Source organism: Protopterus annectens, chromosome 1.part0 (genome assembly GCF_019279795.1).
Source record: "Protopterus annectens isolate FY-2018-M chromosome 1.part0, PAN1.0, whole genome shotgun sequence".
Taxonomy (NCBI): Eukaryota; Metazoa; Chordata; order Ceratodontiformes; family Protopteridae; genus Protopterus; species Protopterus annectens.
This window is the reverse complement of record NC_056725.1, coordinates 1617177780-1617186601: the sequence shown is the minus strand read 5'-3', so window position 1 is coordinate 1617186601 and position 8822 is coordinate 1617177780.

The following is an 8822-nucleotide window of genomic DNA, read 5'->3' as shown; positions in this document are numbered from 1 at the left end:
TTTCTTCTTAGAGTTGCTTTAGCCAATTTTCAACTTGCAAACTTACTGTGTATGCCTTAACTGCCTGATTATAAACTCCTGACTCTTGTACTGTATGCTTCATTACCCCTTTTTTTTTCTCTCCTTGCATATTTCAGCCTGTGTTCCTGTCTTCTCCTGCTCTAATCTCCCGAATATACCCTTTTGGAAGTCCATACTAAGGAACCCACAAACAAGGACATTTTATCTCTAAAACTAAAACCCATCTGGCTCCCTGCAAGGCATTGTCAGTGAAAGTATGTGTAGTGCTCCATCCATTTTTGCCAGTTTGAAGGTAGTACATAATTTCTTGTAGGTCACTGTACGCTTCCCTGCCAGGTCAGCCAGCAGCCAAAGCTCTCCCTCTTCTTGCCCACTGAATTACCCTACTCTCCCTATTTAACATATTTTTGCTTCTTCCTGTCCTTTAAAATAACCTTACTCCCCCTCTATATTTCTTTACCCCCTCTCTTGTTGTACGTAAGCTCCCTCCTTTCACTTAACAGGATTTTCCCCTACAGGGCTCTCTGTTGTATTAAACTGACTGCCCACTAGGTGGTGCTCTTCCACCATTCAGCTGTCTCTAGCTTCTTTCCTACTCTTCTCCTTATCTCACCCATTTACTTCTTAGATAACTCTTTCACTGATCTCAGTTTCACTATTCTCATTGGAATACCCATTCCACTTCTCCACTCTACATTTACCCATCCCTATCCCTCATAGCCTCTGACCGTCTTCTACTGTTATTTCTCTTTCATTTCCAACCACAACTCTAACTTGCTGTCAGTCTTTTTACTTAGCATAACTGTGCAAACTTACCTTCTGGCTCTCACACTCTACTGATTGTTTTCCTCCCATTTCTCCTTCCTTTGGCTCTTCCCGCTCCGTTTGCCCTACGGGCTCACTCCGCCCCCCTACCCTGCCCCCAATTCCAACCCACACCCAGTACCTCTACATTTATTCCTAACTATTCCCTCCCACCCAAACCAATTAACTAATCACTATCCTCTCCTTACCACCCCTCCCTTTCCTACTCCTCCCAACCCCTGTGACCCACCCTGTCCTCCTTACTCAGTCTCTCTCTCTCTCCCTGTAAAGACTTACATCCCCTTCTACTTCCTCTACCTCTTCTCCTCAATTAACCTGTAAACTTACTCAAACATCTCTCCCTTCATTTTCCTCACATTCTCCAAGTATGTCCTCCCATACCTTTTATACTATCCTTGTCCCATGCTCCCTTCTTGTGCTACTAATTCCTCTTTATTTTGCTACTTCTTACTCTTCCAAAACACCCCTATGCCTGCCTCCTACTCAGACCATCTCATGCACTATCCCAAAACCATTTCTAGCAACCCACTTCCATACAATAACATCCTCTCTTATTTCTCCTAACCTACTGCACTTATTCCACCCCAAATTCTTCTCCACCACAACAAATACCTTCATTCTTAAATCACTACTAGCCCCAAACAGCTTCATTCTCAATAAACCCAAAAAGCTAAAAGTTATTCCCAATAATGACCTAGCCTTATCTGAAGATATCCATCCTAATCCTGGCCCTTGCCTCACAACAAACTCCTCCTCACCCCCACTTCATCCATTACACACATCCATTCTCCCCCCTCCCTCTTCTTCTTCTACTTCCTCTCCTAACACCCTTAAGTTCTTTACCACAAATGCCCAGAGCCTTAATAATAAAATACACCAAATACAACCTTGGATTTCCCACAACCAACCTGACATCCTAGCCATCTCAGAAACCTCGCTAAAAACCCATATTGCTGACTCAAAAATCCTACCACCTGGATTCCAAATCCATAGAAGTGACCATTTAAACAGAAAAGGTGGAGGCTCTGCTCTAATCTACTCCAACCTTCTCTCACTAATCCCTCTACAAACTCCAATTCCAAAATTCAAAAATACTGAACTAACCGCTTGTCTCCTACAATTAAATAAACATAAAAATATCTGCATTATCTCCCTATATATTTCCCCAGGCGACAACATCTCTACCCTTGAAAATATTCTTCACTGGGCCTCAACTAAAATAAAATTTGAAACCTACATTCTAGGCGATGTTAATATTGATTGGAATAAAATCAACTCACCTCCCCCCTCCTTATTCATCAACCTCTACAATTTCTCCCAAGTAATTCATACAACTACTCGCCCTAACAAACACCACCCCACAGGATCCATCATCGACTGGGTCCTAGTCTCCCATCCAAATAAAATAACTCTCTCTGGTACTATCCCAGACACATTCAGTGACCATCTCCCTGCTTTCATACATCGCTCAACCAACAATACTAAACACCAACACCACTATATCCACACTCGCAATCTCAGCAACTTCAACCCCTCAAATTTCTCAAACACTTTTAAATATATAAACTGGCAAATCCTATATACTCTTCCCCTCGACAATGCAGTAGAATATTTTAACTCTATCTTCCTGAAAACCCTCAACTCCCAAGCCCCACCAAGAAACAAACGAATCAAGACTAATTCTGCTCCTTGGCTATCCAAAGAAACTAAACAAATCATGCACTGCAGGGACAAATCCTGGAAGCTCTACCAAAAAAATAAGATGCCTTCTACCTTGCTTCAATACACCCAGCTCCGCAACCAAGTAAAGAAACTAATCACCTCAGACAAAAAAAAACTACTACAATAAACTTCAATCCAACAATAACAAGAACCCAAAACAATTCTGGAAATCTATTAATTCCCTACTCCACCCAGGATCCAGGAATAATCCCTGCCCTGACCCTAGCTTAACTGACACAGAACTAAGCTCTCACTTCAACACATTTTTTACAGAATCCATAGCTAATCTAACCAAATCTTTTCCCAACAATAATCCATCCAACTCTCTTTCCTCTACTCCCAGCACCCCTAATAACTGTACACTTAATTTCCAACTCAAACCTGTACCAACTACTTTCATAAAAAGACTCCTATCAAAACTAAAGCCTTGCTCAAATGCCCCAGACAACTTATCCTCCTCCATCCTCAAATCCGCTGCTGATGGTATTGCTCTCCCTATAAGCATCCTAATTAACAGATCTTTAAAAGAGTCTTATGTACCCAAACTTTAGCGATCTGTCTTCATTCTACCTCTTCACAAAGGAGGCAAAAACTACAATATCTCTAATTTCCGCCCAATTGCCCAACTCTCACCATTATCAAAAATACTTGAAAAATGTGTCCATCACCAACTTATGCCTTTTTTAACTCAGAATCTCCTCATAACTCCTACCCAGCATGGCTTCCGCCCTGGCCACAGCACCACTACCACCTTACTATCCTTCTTAGACACAGTAAATCGAGCGTGTGATTTTGTATTACTAGTATCCACAGTACTGCTAGACCTTTCCAAAGCCTTTGATACCATCTCCCACAAGCACCTTCTCTTTCATCTCTCCAACCTTCATCTCTCCCCTGATACCCTTTCCTGGTTCTCCAGCTACCTATCTGACAGATCTCAAGCTGTCAGATGGAAGAACTCTACCTCCTCCTTCTTGCCAACACCCACCGGTGTTCCCCAGGGGTCCATCCTCGGACCCATGCTTTTCAACATTTTCATTAACAACCTTCACTCAATCATCCCTGATATGACAGTTATCCAATATGCAGACAACTCTACCTTAGTCTGTGCAGCCCCCAACCTACCTGAACTCCTGGCTAAAACTCAAACAGCTTTTTCCACTACCGAAAACTGGATGCACCAAAGCCATCTCTCTCTCAACTCTAATAAATCCAAAATACTTCTCTTTCCTCCCTCCAGAAATTTTTCCTTTGACAAGAATGCTTTCAAAGTCCTTAGCCAAAGCAACTCTGCCATTGAAGTGGTCCCTTCTGCAAAACTCCTCGGCATTACCATAGACAAACACCTTAAATTTGATATCCACATCCAACAAAACATAAAGAAAACCCATCAAAAGCAGGCATGCTCTATAGAAATAACCGCTTTCTCTCCAACTCCACAAGGCAAACTATTGCTAATACCTACCTCCTACCCTCTCTATTATATGGAGCCCCTCTACTAACAAACCTATCTTCTTCCAACACCTCTGAACTCAAAACTTGCTATAATAAAATCTCCAAATTCGCAACTAAATCCAAAACCTCTACTCACCACAGCCTAACCCTACAATCTCTGAACTGGATGGAACTCTCAAACCTCCTAGACTATTTCCAACTAACCACCATGCACAAATTAATATTCTATCCAGATAAATGCCCAGCCTTAACAAACATCCTTCCCCCTTACATCCCAACCAGATCTCTGAGATCTGAACACCAAAATTTAATCTCTGTCCACAAACCCAAATGCCCTGCAGGCCAAGTCCTTCTCTCTTTCACTGTAGGCAAAAAATGGAACTCTCTCCCTCCTTCACTCAGGACTACACCTAGCTCTGAATCCTTCAAAACCCTACTTTTCTCTTTCCTATCCACTAAACGTAAATGTTCCTGCTTTCACCCTACATAACAATCTTAAGAATTTCCCCTTTGAGCTCTCCATACTCCTGCACTTCTCTACACTATTACCTCTTTTTCTATTCTCCTAATTAAACCTAAGCTAACATACTCAGACTAAGCATCTTCTCTCTCTTGACTCCAAGTATTGTATATATTGTAAATATCAAGTAATTCACTGATGCGTATTGTTCAATCAGTCTAAATTTACTGCCCTGAATGTAAATACCTACAAACTGTGCTACCTATGTCAAAATTGTATTCCAGTGTCAATTTATCCACCTGTACCTGATTGCATATATGTATTTACCAATGCATTATGTAACCTTTGTATCCATATATGTATGTACTTACCATTGCATTATGTAACCTTTGTAATCATATTGCTTATTGGAAATTTTCTCCCCGGGCCTCCACTGAAAATGGGCACACCACTGGCCCAGTGGTCTTCCCCGGTAATCAAACTGAAATAAATAAAATATAAATGTATTCATGAATCCTGTTTGTTTAATTTATAATTGTTCATAATTGCTTTATTGATTAATGAAAGGTGTGGTCATATATAAATGGTTGCAGTATGTATATTGTATTTTTTATTCTGAAGATGTTAACCAGATTAAAGCATGGAATTAAAGTTTGTTACGCTAAGTGGTGGTATTATTCCTTACTTTGAAGCCTTTATTGACCATCAGGAGCCAGCACTTATGAGCCTAGCTGTGCCACCAAAATTTGACCTACAAATTTGATTTATGTAGCTGGTAATTTACTGACTATCTTTGTCTATCAGAGACATAAGACTCAGACAAGGGGTGAATTTCTGATTACCTATCCATTGGTCCAAGTTACTCTTAAAAAAGGGATAGGGAGGAACTCTGCTTCACCTGGATGTGGAGTCTGCTCCAGAGAAAGGGAATTCTCTGAGAATCTGTCTATGCAACAAGCTATGGACAGCAGACCATTACTTGGTGTGACATTGAGGCCCTGTACTTGATGGAAGGTCTGCACTCAAGAAGAGTGAATGCTGTTAGTACCTCACCAGCTGCTTCCACAATATGTTATTTGGAGTGTGTGCACACATGTGCTTCCAGCATATGTTAAGGTATGTATTCCCCATACATGTTGTCCTAACTCCATATTACACATTCATTGCTCATGTTAGGATCACATTACAGGTTGTAAAAGGTGTGGAATGTGGTATTGTGATTTGCCGTTGTTTAGATCACAAACAGGTGCCATTGTAATAGTGGTGTATACACTGTTGTAGCCACTATAAAAGGGTAATGTTTCAGACATGTCCCTATTGTAGGCCATTTGTCCCTCCATTATGTTCATCTCTGTCCACGCATCTTGCACTGACAGGTTCTTAGGTGTACTGAATAACTCTTACATGCCCTTCAGATATGCCACCATGGTGACCAGTGTGATGCAGTGCAGTTAACAGCAACAATAAGTGAACATGTACAGCATGCATTATGGGTAGGTGTGTTACAGGTGTGCATGACAATAGCATGGCCATGATATGGCTGGTGTATTGGCAAACCTGAACAAAATAACTCCATATTCACCAGTTACAGGCTGCTGCCCCAGTTGCATACCAGAGGGACCTAAATAGTTGTGTGAGAGAAGTAATGTCAGTAGCCACACCTGTGGCATTATTACAGGGTGGGAACAGCATTTCAGTACATCAACAGCAGTGGCGGCTGGTGACTTCAAATCACAGGGGGGCTGCAGGAGACGCTGAATGGGTGGGGTCAAAGGGAAGGGGTGTGGTCAACCATAACGGGGAGGAGCTATGCACAAAACCACAAAAAACTAACTTTAATTATATACGCTGCCCTGGGTGGCAAACCATCATTATGAAAGTCCAATCAAGACAAAAATAAGTGTAGAAGAATAAAAATATTTCAATGCATTGGCTGCATGACAGCTTACTTAATATCTAGATGGAAACAAAAGGTTGTGAGGCATGAAAAAAAATTACTTTTAAATACATTACTGGAATGCCAGTCAAAATCAAGTATAAGAAAACCAGAAGCACTCAACTCAAACCACTTCTCCTTGCACTGCAGTTCTAATTATAATATATTCAGCTTTATTAAAGTACCAAGCAACATGCTGAAAGTAGAAATCTATGTGATGCCCCCACTTGTAAAAATGTTTCTTATCCAAAAGACCTGCTGCCTGACAACTTGTTTCATGGGGAAAACATGATAAAAGTAAAAAATGAAAAGCAAACAAGAAACATGCTCAAGATACATTGCTTAAAGGATTACTGTACAGGTTATGGACCACACATGATTGGCATTCTGTTTAGTTTACGGGTAAAGTCTGTAGAGATGACTGGAAGTCTCCAACAAGTGTAATGAGCTTTTTAAAATAATGGAATCCTGTCCTTTAATACCCAAGGCTTATACATTATCTAGTCAAGTATTCTCTGCATGGCAACAACAGAAAGGCTTTCAATGTTGGCAATTCTTTAACAGTATGCTTATTAAAGCTTACTTGCATCTTACGATGTCAGACAAGCTTACCTTATGGTCATTAAAGCATTGCTACTTAAACACAGAGAAACAGGCACTTTGAGTAATAAGCATAAATCTGAGTAATAAGCATAAATCAACAGTACAAAAATATGACAGAAACCAGACCATTCTGCAAAATCAAGGACAGATGAAAAGCCACTGTAGTACTTATGCAGTGTGTCCTCCCCATCCAACGTAGATACAACTACTCCTTGCCTTGCTTGGACACATCCAGAGTCACTACATGGGGGAGTGGGGTGCAACAAGTATGTCACAATTTGAAATCTCTCTGGCTGACTGTGATAGCCCTGACACATTTGTCATACCTCTCAACCTCAAGAGCAAGAAATCTGGACAAAGCCATACACAGAAGTGGGACAAAGGCACAACAATAAGGACAATTTTAAAATATTGCTCTAATAAACTTAGAAATATAATAGAATAGGTCTTGCATTAGTATGAATTTTCTGAAGGGTATAAAATCTGAAACTCAAATGTCTGTCATTTTCTAACTTCAGTCTTTAGTGATTTGTCACTAATTTGCCAAAAACACAATTTTATGAAAAATGGACCAAAATGTGATGCAAAAATATAAAATAGACACACAATACAGCTTCTACCTGTCAAAGAAGGGACACTTTAATATTAGTACTGCTACCTTGAGCAGCTGACAAAATAAAAGAATCTACATGCATTTCAAGTAATCTATAACTTTGATTATTACAGTTATTTCTTAATTGTAAACCCTCCATGTTTTCTTCCAAAATTGCTATTTTATGGAGGGATTATTAGGGGAAGAGCAACATTTTGAGCCAAAAATTGGGGACAGTTGAGAGGTTGGCTATGCCTAATTCTATAAAGCAATTTATTTGCATGTACCTCTCAACCTGTTAATGCAGTAAATCTGAACAAGGCCAAATATATTGGGGCACATATAAACAGTACTAAAATTGCTCTTGTATAAATTGAGACAGTTGATAGAACGGCTCTTACTTTAACATGCATTTTTATGAAGGTTATGAAGTCTGAAACTTATTATTTAGTGACTTCTGGCAAATCATTTAGGAATTAAAACTACAAATTTTATGAACAACGAACCAAAAATAAGAAGCAAAAATCTATTCATTCTTTGAAAATCTGGACAGTTGGGAGGTATAGTTCAGCTGGGCCTGTCTGAGTTTGCTGCCCTTCCCCTGACAAAATAATGGTTGAACTGGAGCCTCTGCAGCCATTCCAATTAACCATTACTTGGCTATTTCACTCCATTTACCATAAACACTAATGTGCATACTGCTTTACTTCAATGATTGGACTTCATTTGAAAGTTTTATTTTGTATTTTACAGCACAAACATTAAGTCATCTGTTAAACAAAGCAATGCAGTCTCACAATGAAAACTTAGCATTAAAACTTCTCTGCCCTTGAAACTCACATTCATTGAAACAGCATTGAAACCCACATTCAAAGAAAATACATTTTGCCAGTGGCAGATAAAGATTAATTTTGGGCTGTTTTCGAATCATAGGCCCCTTGCATATGAAACATACATGTGCTCTTTGAAACACCTTCCTCATTGTACTAAAATTATATTCCTTGTACAATACAGTACACTTGTTAGAGGGTGTTTTAAATTTGTTTTGAACATTTTTCCAGTAAGCAATGAAACAAAACATATGCACCCATAATGGCAAAACTGCCCAGTTGAGAACATTTATCATAAAAGTCTACTCAGACTTCCACAGTCCACCATTATTAGTAAATATACACAATTCTACAGTCCACCATTATTAGTAAATATGC